At 50.6% G+C, this 16,439-nt stretch overlaps 1 protein-coding gene across 2 annotated transcripts in view; it reads left to right on the top strand.

Moving 5' to 3' along the window:
• The window catches only part of Chst8 (carbohydrate sulfotransferase 8), a 119,067-nt gene that overhangs the window by 31,791 nt on the left and 70,837 nt on the right, over nt 1-16,439 (top strand). The window contains exon 1 of one of the 2 annotated variants that reach the window (XM_074057272.1): nt 13,889-14,597. The exons of the other annotated variant lie outside the window; for it this stretch is intronic. The gene's annotated coding sequence lies outside the window, so the exon portion shown is untranslated. Of the gene's footprint in view, nt 1-13,888; nt 14,598-16,439 lie in introns of those variants that run through there. 2 annotated transcript variants of the gene reach the window in all.

The following is a 16,439-nucleotide window of genomic DNA, read 5'->3' as shown; positions in this document are numbered from 1 at the left end:
AGTTTTTTATTAGAGAAGAAAGGGTGCTCATGAGGTCCCTTCTTCTCTGGGACTCTGTGCCTTCTGCTATTGTAGGCAGGAAGGCTTAGCCTGGGGACCCTCGGTTTACCCGTCTGTGCTGCCTGAAACCCTGCCTTCCTTTCAGGAAGGCCCTCATCTTCTTCATCCTTTGGCTGGGAGAATCCATAGTCTCCGCCATGTTGGGTGTTGGGGCTTGGTCCATAGATGCCTGAAGTGAGGTGAGGTGTGGTGTGGAGGCTCGGTGGGGGAGAGAAACATTTTCCCCGGAGGTGGTCGTGCAGTGCAGTGATTCTCCAGGGAGATGGAGGAGAAAAAGAACAGATCAGGGGACCTGCGACAGATGTATCAGAACCTCTGGGAAGGGGGCGGGGGGACTTGTGAGCTTAACAAAGACATAGTAACTGGAGGAGTTTTGTTGGAGGAAATCAAACTATAAAATGACATTTTTATAATCAGACCACAGAAAGGAAAGGTTTTCATCCTTTTCTGGGCACACAAGGCTCTGCAGAGTATTGAATGAAAGAGACTTGGGGATTTCCAGTTTTGCTCTGTGACACTCGTGTTAGACACGGTGTGTTTAGGCTGCCACTTATCATGATGTCCCAATTGCATGTCATGAATATGTGTCCTGTTTGAAGGTGCAGGTGTGCCTTGAGGAAGTGTGGTTTTGGCATTTACAACAGCAGAGCTTTATAAAAACAAAACTGGGAGGCTCCGGACGCTTGTTTGTGCTCTGACTTCAGTGGTGACCTTTCCCAAAGTTGAACTTGGTCCTAACACTGCAACCAGGACTTCTGGGGGTATCCAGCATGGGGCCCTCCATCGGCCACAGGCGCTATACACTGTGTCCGTGACTGCAGGCCTGGGAACCCACAGGTGTAGACATGTTCCTGCTTCTTGGAGCTGGATGTGGATGGATGCTTGACCTGTTACCTCCTGTCCTGCTGCCGGCCACATTTGCAGGCCACACACGAGTGCCAGGACTCTTGCTTTTGTTTTCTTTATCCTTTGTGGGGTAGGTGAAGATAATGGGAGAGGCTTCTATCAAGGATGGATTTGTGGCGAGGCATGGTGTCACACATCTGTAATTCCAGCTGCTTGGGCAGCAGACATCAGGATTGTGGTTTGAGGCCAAGGTGGCATATGCCTGTGATCCCAGGTATTTGGGAGGCTATGGTAGGAGGATCCCAGTCCAAGGCCAGCCCCCAAGCAAAAGCTTGAGATTCTACCTGAAAATTAACACAAGCAAAAAAGGACTGGAGTGGCTCAAGTGATAAAGTGCCTGCCTAGCAAGCGCAAGGCCCTGAGTTCAAATCCTAGTACTGCACACACACTCTCCTCTCACACACGCACTTTGTTATTTTTTGCGAGGTGCCACACTAGCGGCTTAGTATGGATGGCAGCCTTTGAGTTTTGCAAAAGGCCAAATCTATTATTTGGCTATTAGTTAGGATGAGTGGAGGGGAAGGGAAGCGACGCACAGGTACCCAGCTATGTGTTAATGATCGTTAAGAAAACGTGGAGTGCAGGCGGGTAAGAGGAGTAGCTTCTTCCGTCCCATAGTGCAACTGATAGGGTGACTGTAATTCACAGCAATTCATTACATGTTTCAAAATAGCTAGTAGAGAGGATTTTGAATGTTCCCAACACAAAGAAATGCTAGATATCTGAGGTGATGGCTATGTCAATTGCCCTGATCAGATCATTACACATTGTAACATGTACTGACCTCACACTCTGCCCCATAAGTGTGTACAGTTACTATGTATCAATTAAAAAAATTTTTAAAGGCCAGGCATGGTGTTTCACGCCTGTAATCCCAGCTACTTTGGAAGCAGCGATTGGGAGGATAGTGATTCAAGGCCAGCCTGGGCAATGGTGGCTTGTGTCTGTCATCCTAGCTATACAGGAGGCTGTAGGTAAGAAGACCTCGGTCTGAGGCCAGCTTGGGCAAAAGCTCGAGACTCTACATGAAAAGTAACTAAAGCAAGAAATACTGGGGGAATAGCTCAGGTGGGAGAGCTCGTATCTAGCAGCATGAGTTCAAAACCCCAGTGCCAGCAGTAATAAAAAAAATAATAGTATCTGTTTAAAAAGCAACTTGTTTTCTTAACCCTTGGGACTACCAGTAGAATTGTTTATGTCTCCAAACTGGAGTCGAGTTTCTTCGAAGTAAATGAGCTGAACTGAAAAATAACAGATTTCCACAATGGGCGTCCCAGCCACGCTGACTTCCAGACAAGGGTGTGCGCGTGTGTGCGTTTGTCTGCGTCTGTGCACGAACACAGGAGAAAGCCCTACAAATGTTTTCAAAATATACGCTATCATTTTCTGCCAAGCATCAGCTTCTAGCTTTTTGCCAATTTTTTTTGTAGAAAAGTTCAACTTTGTGAGCAAAATAATTAATTATGGAAAAAGAAAAGGAAAAAAAAATCCCCAAACGACAAAAGCACACACACGTACGCACACACACACACGAAATCAACCAAGCACCGCCAACCCAGTACCTTGCGTGCTGTGCTGTCTCTCTGAGCCTGTGAAGTTTAACGGTACTGAATTCAGATTGCACACGCCAGCTTTTCTGATCTGAGCTGAGATTCACAAAGGTGCAGGGTGAGTTTCACCATAAGTTTGATCCTCAGGGGGAAAGACCACCCTGCACGGAACCTTCCAGATCCATCCTTCTGCATGGTGCTTGGCAAACTCTGCAGACATAGATGAATAGCTTTGCAAACACAGAACATGCAAATAAATAGCAGCCCCACTGGTTGGCAGGGCACACGCCAGCAGAGGCAGCCCCGGCCAGCGCTGGCTGCAGAAGCACCACTGCCAAGGCTGGGGCACTCACTCTTTCTTCTTGGCAAGGTGCTGGAGGGCTGGCTTCCCGGAAGCCCTTTCCAGAAATGCACGTTTGTCACGAGACATCTGGTCAGCCCACGGGAAGCGTGCATTCCTTGCAGGCGTTCCGGCCATGCCAGCTCAGGATGAGGAATTGCCCAGGAGAGAGGCACTCGGGAGCTGGGTTCATCTTTCCCCAAGTTGTTGCTGGCATGATCGGGCAAGTCATCCCAACAACAGCCAGCCTCGTTGGTGGATGAGAACACCGAGACACAGAGAGGTCAAGTAACTTGCTGAGGGTGGCACAGCTGGTCTGTGGGGGAGCCAGAGTTTGGGCTCAAGCAGCCTGGCTGCTCCAGGACCATCCTCCCAGTCTACCTCCATGTTGCTACACACACGGTGCAGGAAGGGTGCCTGAGCATCTAACATGAAGATGAGTAGGGAGGACCAAGTGTGACAAGAGCCACTGACAGGTTTTCTTCAGGTTCAGAATCCAGAAAAGCCAGGCGCCAGTGGCTCACGCCTGTAATCCTAGCTACTCGGGAGGCAGAGATCAGGAGGATCACAGTTCGAAGCCAGCCTGGGCAAATAGTTTGTGAGATCCTATCTCGAAAAACCCTTCACAAAAATAGGGTTGGTGGAGCGGCTCACGGTGAAGGGCCTGAGTTTAAGCCCCAGTATCGCAAAAAAAAAAAAAGAATCCAGAAGAACTCACAGCCGGCAGGACACCCAAGACACACATTGATGTCACAGCACCACAGTGGCCATTTGTCATTCTCAGTTTCAAAGTGAAGCTGTCTTCTGAAAGCACCAGCCCTCCCGTGAGGGTGTGGACACAGGTGTCTGTGTGGGGCTGAGATGTCTCACCTGGCCTGCCAAGAGGGCCTTGCTCCTGCCTCCGATTCTGCCCTCGTCTACCTGCGTGGCCAGAGGGTCCTGCGAAAATCCAAGTCAGAGCTCGTTCTTCCTCCGCTCCTGTCTCATTCACTCCAACTCAAAGTCCTGGCAAGACCCACGTGACTGGCCTCCTGCAACCTCTCTGACCAGGTCTCCTTTCCCTTTTCTTTTTGTTCACTTCTCTCCAGGCGTAGTAGGTATCAGGCATATCCCTGCCCCAGGGCCTTTGCACAAGCGATCCCCTGTGTGTCTACATCGTTCGTATGGCGTCTTCCCAGTGAAGGTGCTCATACGTAACGCTTCGGTTCCGAGGCCAGCTACTATCCTCAAACACTCTCCACCCTCCTCACCTTGCTCTGCTTTTCTTTCCGCCAAACTATTGATCACCTTCTAACGCCGTGGGTGAGTTATTGATTGTTCATCGCATTGCATGCCCATCTTGGTTGGAATACAATTCTGTAAGACAGAATCTTTGTTCCTTGATGGGTCACAAGTGCCTAGAATAGTCTCGTGAAGTAGATACTTATTAAATATTTACTGTCTGGGTGGGTCACATGTGCAGGGAAGAAAGGGGAGGAAGAGGAAGGGGGGAAAGGGGACCCCAAAAATTGGTCATTCTTTTATTCTTTAAGCTGGGTGATGAATGCATGGATTTTTTTTTTTTTTTGTACTAGAGAAATGCTCTACCACTTAAGCCATGCCCCAGTCTTTTTGAGACAGGGCCTCATTAACTTTGCCCAGGCTGGCTTTGAACTTGTGCTCCTCCTGCCTCTGCCTCCCAGGTAGTTGGGATTACAGACATGTGCCACCATGCACGGCTTGATTATTCTTTATGTATTATACATAATATTTTATGTATTATGTATAATACATCTCTCTGGAAATATATAGAATATATTTTGTGTATATAATATGAATTGTATATCTAAAATGTTTTGTCATGATTTTTGCTTCATTTTAATTTAATAAAAAATCAGGGCGAGGTTCTGGGGATGTAGCCTAGCATATCTGAGGCCCTGGGTTCAGTTCCCAGCACCACAAAAGAACATATCAGAAGATCAGAAAGTGTAATTTAAGCATGGTGTGTGTAAGCAGGGATGGTCCTCTTCCCCGTCCATTTCATTTTGCGTGCGACGAATGCAGTACCCCCATGTAAAATGCTTCGACCGGAAGTGTTTCAGATTTCTGAATTTCCCAGATTTTGGAATATTTACGTATATATATGTACAGGTATGTAAAGAGAGAGGTCTTGGAAATAGCACCCAAATCTGAACACAACATTCATTTGTTTCTTATATACTTTATACCCTGAAAGTAATATTATGTAGTTTTTTTAATTAACTTTTTGGACAAAGCGAAGGTTCATGGTGTAGAATTTTCCACTAGTGGCATTAAAGGGATTTCGGATTCTGGATCACTTCGGATTTGGGGGTTGATGATGCTTGTTCTCACGTGGCTAGAAGTGCTGGTTCTTAGGCAGATGCTCTCCCAGCAGCGCCCCAGGAAGACATGGTGGCAGGGCTCTGACCAGCAGCGTGGCTCCTGTACGTGAAGGGCAAGAGAAACAAAGGGAGCCTTGACTTCATGTCTCTGTGGGTTGGGGTGATGAGAGATGGGGTGCACCATTAGCCGTAGCACAGTGGCCTGAGTCTCCTCCGTGTGGCAGAGATGAAATGATGATTTCTGAGCCACCAGGAGGACGAGGCCTGGACTGAAGAGGGCTGGGGTCCGGATGAAGATGGGATGAAGATGTCACACAGTCAGGAGGCGCCCCAGCAGGACAGGACGACTCAGCCCTGAGCCTCCCCTCGGCCCTGCAAGATTCGCTTTCAGGACTTGTTGCAATCGCTTCCAGCTGGAGCAATGAGTCTCTGCTGTGACCGAGCGGCAGCTTCCCAGATGTTGGTCAGTGCCTCTGGCAAGCACGATTCCTTCTGAGGACCATCATTGATCAGATCAGACAGAAAACAAGTGGCTGTGATTGGGACCAGTGAATATTCATTTGGAAAATGTCAATGAGCAGTGGCAATGGCGCCTGTGGTGACTTGCCTGGCAGGATCGATTCCTGACACCGGGTGAAACAGACGTCTGTGGACGCTGAGGACATGAGCCAGGGATCCTCGGAAGGATGGGAGAGGGGACCAGGCCTCATTTGGATCAGCAAGGTCAGACACATTTTCCTGTCCCTCTCCCTGGTTCTGAAGACACTGACCACAGCTGGGGAGTGCTTTTGGGTGTGTGAATATCCTAGTGTTGAGGTGGGTCATCTGCACAGTGACCACCAGGCCTGGGGACGTCTGCCTTCGTGGAAGGGGCTGGAAGGTCTCAGGACTCGCAGATCTGGAGGAGACAAGGGGTCTGAATGAGGAGGGTACCTCCTTCCTGGGCACACCGGGTGAGGGGCTCCACAGGGTCCAGCTGGCGGGGTCTCTAGTCTCTACCTAAGACCTGCGTCCACTTCTGTCCCTGTGTCCAAGCTGGGCACAGATCAGGACTGGGCCTTCCCAGAGGAGGTGTGAGATTTGGAGCCAGTGCCTGTGTGGTGGCATGTCCTTGCCCTAGGGTGAAGGGATGAATTGACTTTCTCCTGGGAACCCCATCCCTGGCTAAGCTACTTCTTGGATGGAGACGGGTGGCCATTGTTGCTGGCTCAGGAGACCAGGAGTCCTGCCAGGTGCACTGTCACCTAGGCGTGGCCCGCTGCTCCGCCCTCCCCAGCCCCAATTAACCATCTGCAGGAACTGCCACCAGCATGGGGGAGGGGACCGGTCCCGCTCCTCGGTGCAGACTGCTCAGCTAATGAGGGGGTTTGTGAAATTTTTAATTATAGCTTCCGTGCCTTGCTTAATTATTTGCATATGGCTTTTACAAGTGAGAAGAGGAGTCTGTATGCAGTGTTTCTCCTCAGCCCTGCGTTTGACTTTAATTAAAGGCAGAACCTGAGGTTGTCCCGTCACTAATGATCGTGGAAAATTAGCTTCCGATCCCCAGGGGTCTCAGGAGTGATGCTCCCTGAGGCGGGGAGGACAGGAGAGTGGAGCGGAGGCACAGATGGCAGATGGCCCTGCTGAGCTGCCACTCCTCAGCTGCCCCCACCCCAGGCCATCCTCCTACCGCCCTCCCTCAGGGCCTGGTAAAGAGCCTCCTCGCTGTCCGCTGTCCTCGTTCAGGAAGGCGGCTGACCCCGGGCAGCCCAGGGATGGGAGGAAGTAACTGAGCTGGGCGGGGGCTGCCATTCTCCCAGCAGCCAGGAGCAGGTGTGGCCTGGCTTTGGCCGGACTGCTCCCCGCTCGTGGCCGCAGACAGGGGAGTCTGATACAAGCGCGTGTGCACTCAGCATATGCCTAGTACACAGACACAGGGTGGAGCCCCAGACGGGTTGATGCTCCCCAAAGAGGAAGGATTCCTTGGTTGCCTACTCTGCATCTGTGTCTAGAGTTTCCCTTTTAAAGGGCTGATAGGGCTAGGAGCTTTCTCTCCTAATGACTGTACCTTTTTTTTTTTTTTTGACAGTACTGGGGTTTGAACTCAGGGCCTCACATTTGCTAGGCAGGTGCTCTACCATTTCACCACTTCACCAGCCCTGTTTTATGTTAGGTATTTTTGAGATAGGGTCTTGAGAACTATTTGCCTGGGGCTGACTTCAAACTGCCACAATCCTCCTGACCTCTGCCTCCCAAGTAGCTGGGATTACAGGCGTGCCTGGCTAGAATGACCTCATCTTAGTTTATTATTCTGCAATGAGTATTTCCAAATAAAGTGACATTCTGAGGTGTGAGGGGGTTAAGACTTCAGCATATGAATGGGGGCATTCTCAATGCATTGCACTGAGAGAGAGCGGGCAGAGCTGAGCTGGCATGGGAGCTGCTGTGTGCCTGAGCTGTCCTACCACAGTGGCTGGACGTCCTGTGCTGGAGGCCCATGTTTCCAACCGAGCACCGTCAGGTTCCAGAGCTGTGGGAACCACCTGACCAACAGAGCCACAGCAGCCCTTTCGTCTGCTCAGCTAATTTTGCACAAGATTCTTTGAACCAGTTGGCCATCATTTCTACCCAGGGTCACGTGACTTTCCACAGACATGGCAAGGGTGGCATCAGATGGCCCCCAGGGCAAATCCAGCTTGGACATGAGTTTTGATTAGTTCAAATAAACCTAGTTCAAGTAGGTTTATTTTCCTTTTTCTTTTGGTGCTGGGGATGGGACCCAGGGCCTTGTATGTGCTAAACACATGGAGCTCCACCTCCAGACCCTCAAGTAGATTAAAAAAAAAAAAAAAAATATATATATATATATATATATGCATGAATTGCCAATTTAAGAATCAGAAAATTTCAAGTTAGAAATCCAGGTTTCCAGATTGTCAGGTCCAAGGCCTGGATCTGCTGCCAAGGGTCATTGGATGTCTGATTTGAAAATGATTTTCACCATAAAAGAACATGAACTCCTTCGAATCAGGTGCTCATGAAAGATCAGTCACTGGTCCCTTAATAAAAATGCTTACATCTACCTGTCTTCCTCCCTTGTTCAGCAGCCATGTAAGAAATTAGCTCAAAACTGAGTACCATTGGGTATACCTGTAATCCTAGCTACTCAGGAGGCAGAGATCAGGAGGATTATAGTTCGAAGCCATCCCTGGGCAAATAGTCTGAAAGATCCTACCCATCACAAAAAAAGGCTGGCAGAGTGGCTCAAGGTGTAGGCCCTGAGTTCAAGCCCCAGTACCGCAAAAAAACCAAAAACCAAGAAGTGGCTCAAACAACCCCACAGCTGGCAGGTTGGTACAAGGGAGCAATTTTGGGCCTTGTGGACGCTCCCCATCAACTGAGGATTGCCTAAATCCTCGGCTTAACCCATCCGGCCAACAGAGGCCATGAGCCCCACACCAGGGAGCATTAGCACTTTTCTGCCTGTGTCCTTGAGCAAAGAGGCCTTGGATTCAGAGAGAGAGAAACCGGAACCTCTGTGTGCTGTTCAGGATAAGCAGGCAGCAAAGCTGCCTCAGATGGTTTCGTGCAAGGAGCCACCACAAATGTCCTGCCCGATCTGTGAGGAGCCAGGGAGCTGTCCAGGCCACAGGTGCTGAACCAGCACAGCACCAATGGACAGGAAGAGCTGGACGTGTTCAGGAGGCCAGGTCTGCAGCTGGATGTGGAGAGTAGGGAGGAAGAGTTGGGGGGGGGGTGGCACTGATTTCTGGCTTTCCAAAATCCTAGTGGGAACGAAGAAGACGTGGACGGGTCAGCGGGGCAGAGGATGTCCTCTTTGGAACGGAGGATGTCAGATGGAAGGAGGAGCTGGGCTCCTGTCTCACGCACAACCATGCATTAGAACTTCTGGTTCTCTAAAGCTGACATTTCTTGGTGGCCTGAGAAAGACCTGTTTGTCCACAGAGCGACCAGGAGAGGACCAAGAGACTTGATTGTTCTTGGAGCCTGTTCAGAGGTGAGCTCCAGGGAAAATTATTTTAGACTGATGGAGGCCAAAAATGTGGTAGTCGTCCTTGGAACCAGCTTAGAGAGGCCAGCCTGCTTCCACAGGGGACAGCCATGGGTAGGTCACAGAATATACCTGCTAGATCCTCATTCCCTCAGCTGAAAGGACCTGCAGGCTCTGGTGTGGGAGCGTCTCTTCCCCTTCTCCCCTCTTACGAGGTCTCTACTCTCTGCCAGGCACGCTGGCAGCTGAGCACACAGAGGCAAGTCCTCTGGGGACTCCTTGTGCCAGCCTCAGGGAGAGGGATTCCCTGGAAGGAAGCCAAGCCTCCTTGCTCTTGCCTCCTCCTCCAGAGTTTCAGGATCGCCGAGACAGCTTGGAGGCAGCTGAGCCCTGCCAGGGGCGAGGGCACTCTGGGTTTACTCACACACTCCTTGCTGTATGTATTATTCCCCAACTTTCAATTTTGAGCAGTAAATATGCAATTTTTCCCCCCCTATAATTTTGCCTGCTGTGGCTGTGGTTGTTGGAGCAGCTGGAAAACGTGCTTTCCAGAAGTAAAAGGAGGCCGGCAGTGCGCGTCCTCAGCTGCTCCTGGCAAGATCTGTGGCTCTACCGAGGGACGATGGTCTCCAGGCTGTACTGTCAGGGGAACTCTTAACCTGAATAACCCGTGTCCCCACCTTCCATTGGCAATGAGATAATTGCTGAGGGGTGCGTGCGTGCGTGCGTGCGTGTTGCTGGATGTCAGTGGAGGAGGTGAGGGAAGTGCATTTGCTTACAAAGTCAGACTTTCTGCATACGCCTCTGGAGACTTCCAAACCTTCATGTCTCAGCAGCTGAAGGTCAGGACAGTCTGATCTAAGCTTTTGTTTGGGAAAAGCAATGGCTGAGCTGGAGACAGACAGGATTTGAGTGAGACAGATCTGAGGTGGCTCTTATTTACTGTGCAACCTTGGTGTGTTTAGTCTCCCTGGGTCTTAATTTTGTCAACTGTGAAACAGAGAGGTGGACTTGCTGACCACCCACAGGACAGATGGTCAGCAGCCAGACTTGGCTGTCAGCTTCATCAAGAGCTGCAGCGAATTGGCTCAGCCCAGGCCATGCCCTTCTCTGGGCTGCCCACGTCCAGCTATGGAGGGCACTGAATGTTCCCAGATGTTTGCACCAGCTACAGGATGCTCTGACAGGCTGTTTCCACTCCAGAACTTTTCCTACTCACTTTGGCTTCCCCCCTTTCACAGACAGAGGCCGTTAGTAAAAATCTCACACCCCCAAACTCCATCTCAGTCTGCCCCTTCAGGGATCCAAGCCTGTTACAAGTAAGCAGAGTGCTTTTCACTTTAAGAAGGTGTTGAGCGAGCCAGGTGCCAGTGGCTCGCTGTAATCCAAGCTGTTCAGGAAGCAGAGATCAGGAGGATCTCGGTTGGAAGCCAGCCTGGGAAGATAGTTCGAGATACCCTGTCTTGAAGAAACCCATCACAAAAAGGGCTGGTGGAGTGGGTCAAGGCATAGGCCTGCAGTTCAAACCCCAGGCTGCAAAAAAAAACAAAACCGAAAAGGTGTTGAGCAAAATTACATGTGGTGTTTCTGTAGCGTCGGAAGCACGATGAATACCTGTTCTTACACACTTTTTCTTCCTTCCTCCAAGAACTGAAAATCCTGTTCTAGCCTGAGCAGGTGTCCATAACCTGTGCTCTGAAAGACGGGTTAGAAACAGCCCAGTGAGGGAAGTCGCTCTGCAAGTGTGTGCTGCAGCTAGTGTGTGTCCCTGTGCAGCTTATTATGCACGGATCACATCCACCCTTTTCAAGGATTCCTCACTGAGAAGAAATTGAGCTTGCAAACACTGCTCCATCATAATCGCCACGTATCCACAGGGCGATTCATAAAAGAGCTGGAAATATATTGAAATTCAATATTGTTTTAGTCCAAATCAATGTTAATAATTGTTTGCATTCTTAAAGTGCAATTTGCAATTGAAAAATGCACAAAGATCAGTCAGTAGTTGCTAACACATCAAATTTTTCCATTGAAGGCGTAGTTCCTTAACTTCGAAATGTGTCTTACACAACAGCGGGTAGCACTGATCCACAAAAATGGATTTGCTATTTACGTGAGCAACTTTAGAATTTGATTCTGGGATGCATGAGCTAAAAGACCAGTAACATTTACATTTTTCTTTCTTTCTTTCTTTCTTTTGGGTGGTACTGGGATTTGAACTCAGGGCTTCATGCTTGCTAGGCAGGTGCTCTGTCACTTGAGCCACTCCACCGGCCCTTTTTTATGTTGGGTATTTTTGAGATAGGTTCTCATGAACTATTTGTCCAGGCTGGCATTGAACCTGATCTCTGCCTCCTGAGTAGCTAGGATTACAGGCACGAGCCACCGGCACCTGGCTAGTTTTTAATTTTTTGACTTTTAAAAACGTTTTATTGTGAGATAATGATACATTCACAAACAGTTGTAAGAAACAATGTATAGAAATCCTGTGTAGTCTTTATACTGTTTGCCCTGATAGTAATAGTGTGCAAAAGTGTATTGTCCTCCATTACAATGTCACAAACAGGATATTGACATTGATACATGCGAGACAGAGAACATTTCCATCACCACAGTAGTCCCCATGTTACCCTTTAAAAGTCTTCAAAAATCGACGATTTGCAAATCAAAAAAGAGCTGTGGATAGCGGTAGGATCTCCGTCATTATTCCTGTTTAGATTTCTGTCTTAAAGTGACTTCTCCCGGGCCAGGCGTGGTGGTGCACGCCTGTAATCTCAGCACTCAGGAGGCTGAGGCAGGAGGATTGAGAGTTCAAGGCCACCACCTCAGGAGGGAGGCATGGCTTTGCAGATCAGAAAGAACCTGAGAAGGCAGCTTTGAACCCTGAAACAAGTGCGGAGGTATCATGAAGGAAAAAAAAACTTGGCAGGATCTTTGGTAGGGATCCGGCTGTCTCTGGAATGGCACTTTTTTGGGGGGGAGCGATGTAGAGCTCTGGGACACCCCCCCACCGTCTTCCTGAGGCCACAGTGTGGCAGCCATTCAGATTCATGAATGAATCAGAGTCACCTGCTCTGCCTGAAGGTGATTTCCTGCAAATGAAATTCACAAGATGTCTTTCTGTGTTCCAAGACACTGGGGCCACCAGGAGGCTAGGACTCATCTCCAGTGGGTGTTTTGGAGGAGGACTGATTCCCAGATGAGGAAAATCGAGTTCTGAGGGTCCCACAGCTGGTCGGATGAGAGGCCAGGCTCAGAATCTGTGTCTGGTGTCCACTCTGTGATACCCACTGCTTTGTTCAGGCTGCTTTTATTGATTTTTTTACTGTGATACAAAAGAAATGTGTCACTTTAACCATTCTTAAGCATGCAGTCCAGTGACATTCCCATTATTGTGCAATCATCACCACCGTCCGTCTTCAGAATTTTTGCACCTTTCCATACCAAAACTCTTTAACCGTTAAATAATAACTCCTGGTCCCTCGTCCCAGGCCTGGTGACATCTATTCTCCTTGCTGTCTCTATGAATTTGTCATCTCTGCTTCTCGTACAGGTGTGACCACACAGTATCGGTCCTTTTGCGACTGGCTTGTCTCAGCGTATGACTTTGGTTAGGGTTTCCTGTATTTGAAAGGTTGGGAGATCATTTTCTGGTATCTGCTTGACCCGCGTGTTTGCTTGTGGACATATGGTGCGTGTTACTACACCCACGGGGAGAGATAATCCACATTTATCTTTGAAAGTGCATCAGTGTGCAAGCCCCATATCCTCGGTCCCTCACATTAACGTGAGCATTGAAAAGTGACGTCCTGGTGCGGAGTGTACCTTGGGGCCAGTGTCCTCACTTCTGGCCTCTTCCTTGGACTGATTCCAACCCAAACCTGATCAAAACAAACCCACAGCTTCCTGAAACACAAATAACCTTTTTAAAATTCCAAGTTCATGGACTGCCTCTCTCCCCATGGCTCCAGCACTTCCCTCTATTAACTGGTGCTCATTCCACCTGCACAGGGGCGATTCATTACCTTCCTTGTGCCAGGCATAAGAGGTGTGGGGGGGGAGAGGCTCAGATGCAGCACCCAAGCCTCTGTCCAAGCCCAGAGGTGAACGCCGCCCATGGGTGGGGAAGGGCTGGTGCGGAGGCTCATGGGTTCAGGTTCTTTGGGAGCCTAGGGGGCATCCTGGACTCTACTTTCTCTACCTGCAGAATTACTGTCCTCCGCTTTGCCCTGTTAGTATAAAATGCCCTGAGCACATAAGGGGCCTGGTGCAGGGATGGTGCTCTTGGTGTCCTGTCTCCGTGGACTGTGGCCTGTGGCCCTTTGGCCAACCCTCAGCACCCTCTCACTGTGTGTCTGCAGGCATCCTTTGACCTTTGGGTAGCCCTTCTGTCTATATGCAATGGTGGGAGATTGGGCTTTGTTTTCCTAGTGGGCTTTGGGAGCATTTGAACTTGACTGACACCTTGGCTACCACCCTGGGAGTCCATTTCTCTGCTCTGCAAGAGCACTGAGGGACTGGAAGGAACCCAGCCCCTTTGAGAGGGGAGCAGATGACAGATGAATGGCCTCAGTGCAGCCAGGCCCTGGGGGATTCCAGGACCCAGCCAGCATCCCTCAGGCCCAGTGGGCAGTGGGCGGGAGCCATGGAGTCTGCAGCCCTGCTCAGAGTCAGAGCACCAAGGCCATTTGTCATCCCCACAGAGCACTGCAACTTTGCGTCTACGCATAAAAGCTAGAGAATGCATCCCAGAGTTTGCACCACCGCTGCCGCCGTTTGAGCGGCTTTAATTAGCTGCAGGATTTTAATGAGCTGAAATCAAGAAGAGCCCATCTCAGAAAGTAAGCCGGAGCCGCACACGGAAGAACTACTCTGACAAAGCAGATGGAGGTGGTGCTCTCGAGGGACCAGGCTGTGTGCTCCGCTCGGCAAGGAGCAAGATGAGTTCCAGAGGCCACAGGGCTGAGGAGGGAAGCTGGGGGGTCAGCCACCACCAGCACCTGGCTATGGCGGATGGGGACAACAGCCGGGTGCCTGGTCCCCCTGCCGCAGCAGCAGAAGGCGCGGTGCCGGATTCAAGGTGACGGCACTGCCTGGCTCCATTCTCCTCAAGTTGCCATAGCAGCCTCTCTCCCGATGCACAGCTTCTCCTGGAGCCCTCAGCCGGGAGGGACGTCATTGTTTCCTCCTGCCCGTGTGAGGAGGAGACAGACGGACAGAACTTTCCCGGGCCTGAGGCCAGTTGACCACGTGGGCGCACCCAGGCTGCCTGGAGTGGGCGCGGGGCCAGGTTCCCACAGCCGGACGGGTCCTCTGGGTGACTGGGACCAGCGTCTAGGCCCTGGAGCAGCCGCCGCCAAGCGTGTCCTTGGAGCCATCCGTGTGTCTGGCCATCGTCTCTGGAGGTGCGTGTGTTTTGGCTGAATTCCCAAGTCCTTGCTTGTGCCCTGAAGTCAATGTCCCCAAAGAGACAAATTTTTTTAAATCAAATAAATAAGGAAATCAGAGGAATCTCTGGCCCTGTCCTATGTCCCAGGAGGTGTTTTACACGATTAATTGGATTTCTTTCCTTCTTTCTTTTTTCTTAAAGTAGAAATTGGTGACGCCATTGGGCCTCATAAAGAGACCACTTGAACGATAGGAATTTTGAGGTGAGCGGGGATGTCTGGAAACTCAACAGGGCTGTGTGTTTTCTTGCCTCATGCCTCTCCCTTTTCTAGTAATTTGAATTTTCTTATTGTCTGTCGGTCTTAGAAAAGAATGCAGGAGGGTGAAGGGAGATGGACTTGTCACTGGGGCCAAGCATGAGGTGGTGTGTGGTGTGACAGTCCCAGGTGGGCGCGGAGGCCAGCGGATGTGTTTATGGGGCCCCGGGGCAGCCAGGCCTCTGTCTGCGGCAGGCTGTAGTGTTCAGTCCCTGGGCGACAGCTGGACACAAAGGAGATGGAGACAAATCGCCTTTGGACCAGCGTTTCCTGTTGTCTTGAAAATACATGTGACTTTAGAGAAAAGGGCCCCCAAGGGAACAATGAGGGTTCACAGGCGCATGCTCTCTGCCTTGCACATCTCGGGTCTGTCGGGAGCCTCCTGTCCACCCCCATCCTTGGGGGAGAATTTTTGCCCCCGTCCTGGGGCATCACAGACCTCACCAACTGCACGCACGCCAGTTACCCAGGAGCAGAGGGGCGTTACTTTTGATTCCCCTGTGCATGGAGTGGGGTGCGAGCTGGCCATGTGGTCCCCAGTGAGCGCAAACAGGGAGAAGGGGGTCCTAGAATTCAGGCTGGGGTCAGGGGCTTAGGGGCTGAATGGGGAAGCCACACCTGGCTCTAACACCAGCTTCTTGGGCTTGTGCTCTGCGGAGGGTCGTGGAAATGACCGTGGAAGTTCAGAGTGGGCTCTGCATTCTCCCCCCCAGACTGGGAGAGGGGTGCCATCCTTTTCCGGAATCTGAGACGTGTGGGTGAACAGAGCCTGGCTCTGTGTGGTGGATTCAGCTTCTGAAAGCTATGTCAGGCCAAGGCTGCAGGACCCCTTTAGTTGTTGACAGAGGAAGTCTGTAGTGGCTCGAATGGTGACAGTGTGACAGATTGAGGAGGAGAGGGGACCGATCGCTTTCTGGAGCCACGTCTGCAGTACCAGTACTAAACAAACAAGATGGCGAGCACATGTGTGCCTGCGTTCCCTTTGTTTATCAAGTGGAGCCTTTGGGCTGACGCTGGTGACATGCTATTAGCGTGTCACCAGCCAGCTTTACGTGCTGGGCATAGCTTGCCCCTTCTCTTCATCCTCTCTCCCTGTGTATCAGTCAGCTTTCTTGCTGCCGTGACAGTGCCTGACAGAAGTCACTTACAGAAGGAAAGATTTATTGCAGCTCCTGCTTTCAGAGGGTTTAGTCCGTGGTCACCTGGGCAAAACATCATGGCAGTGGGAGCGAATGGTTCAGAAGACCGTTCTTCTCTTCTCATGGCGGACAGGAAGCGGGGTGGGGGGCAGGGATAAAATACCACCACCTACCTGCTCCAAGTGACTTCCTTCCTCCAGCTAGGTCCCATCTCCTAAATTTTCCAGAACATCCTAAAATAGCACCACCAGCTGGGGACCAAATTCCCATACACGAGTCTGTGGGAACATTTCATACTCAAGCCATAACACGGACCCTACAAAATGTCTTGATGTCAGAGGTCACGCACCCGTGACCAAATTGACATCCCTGGTGCCTCAGGAGGCCGCTGTGGTTGTAAGAA

The sequence above is a fragment of the Castor canadensis genome, chromosome 16 (assembly GCF_047511655.1).
Source record: "Castor canadensis chromosome 16, mCasCan1.hap1v2, whole genome shotgun sequence".
Taxonomy (NCBI): Eukaryota; Metazoa; Chordata; class Mammalia; order Rodentia; family Castoridae; genus Castor; species Castor canadensis.
The sequence above is the reverse complement of the archived record's forward strand: the minus strand, read 5'-3'. Positions and strand labels throughout refer to the sequence as shown.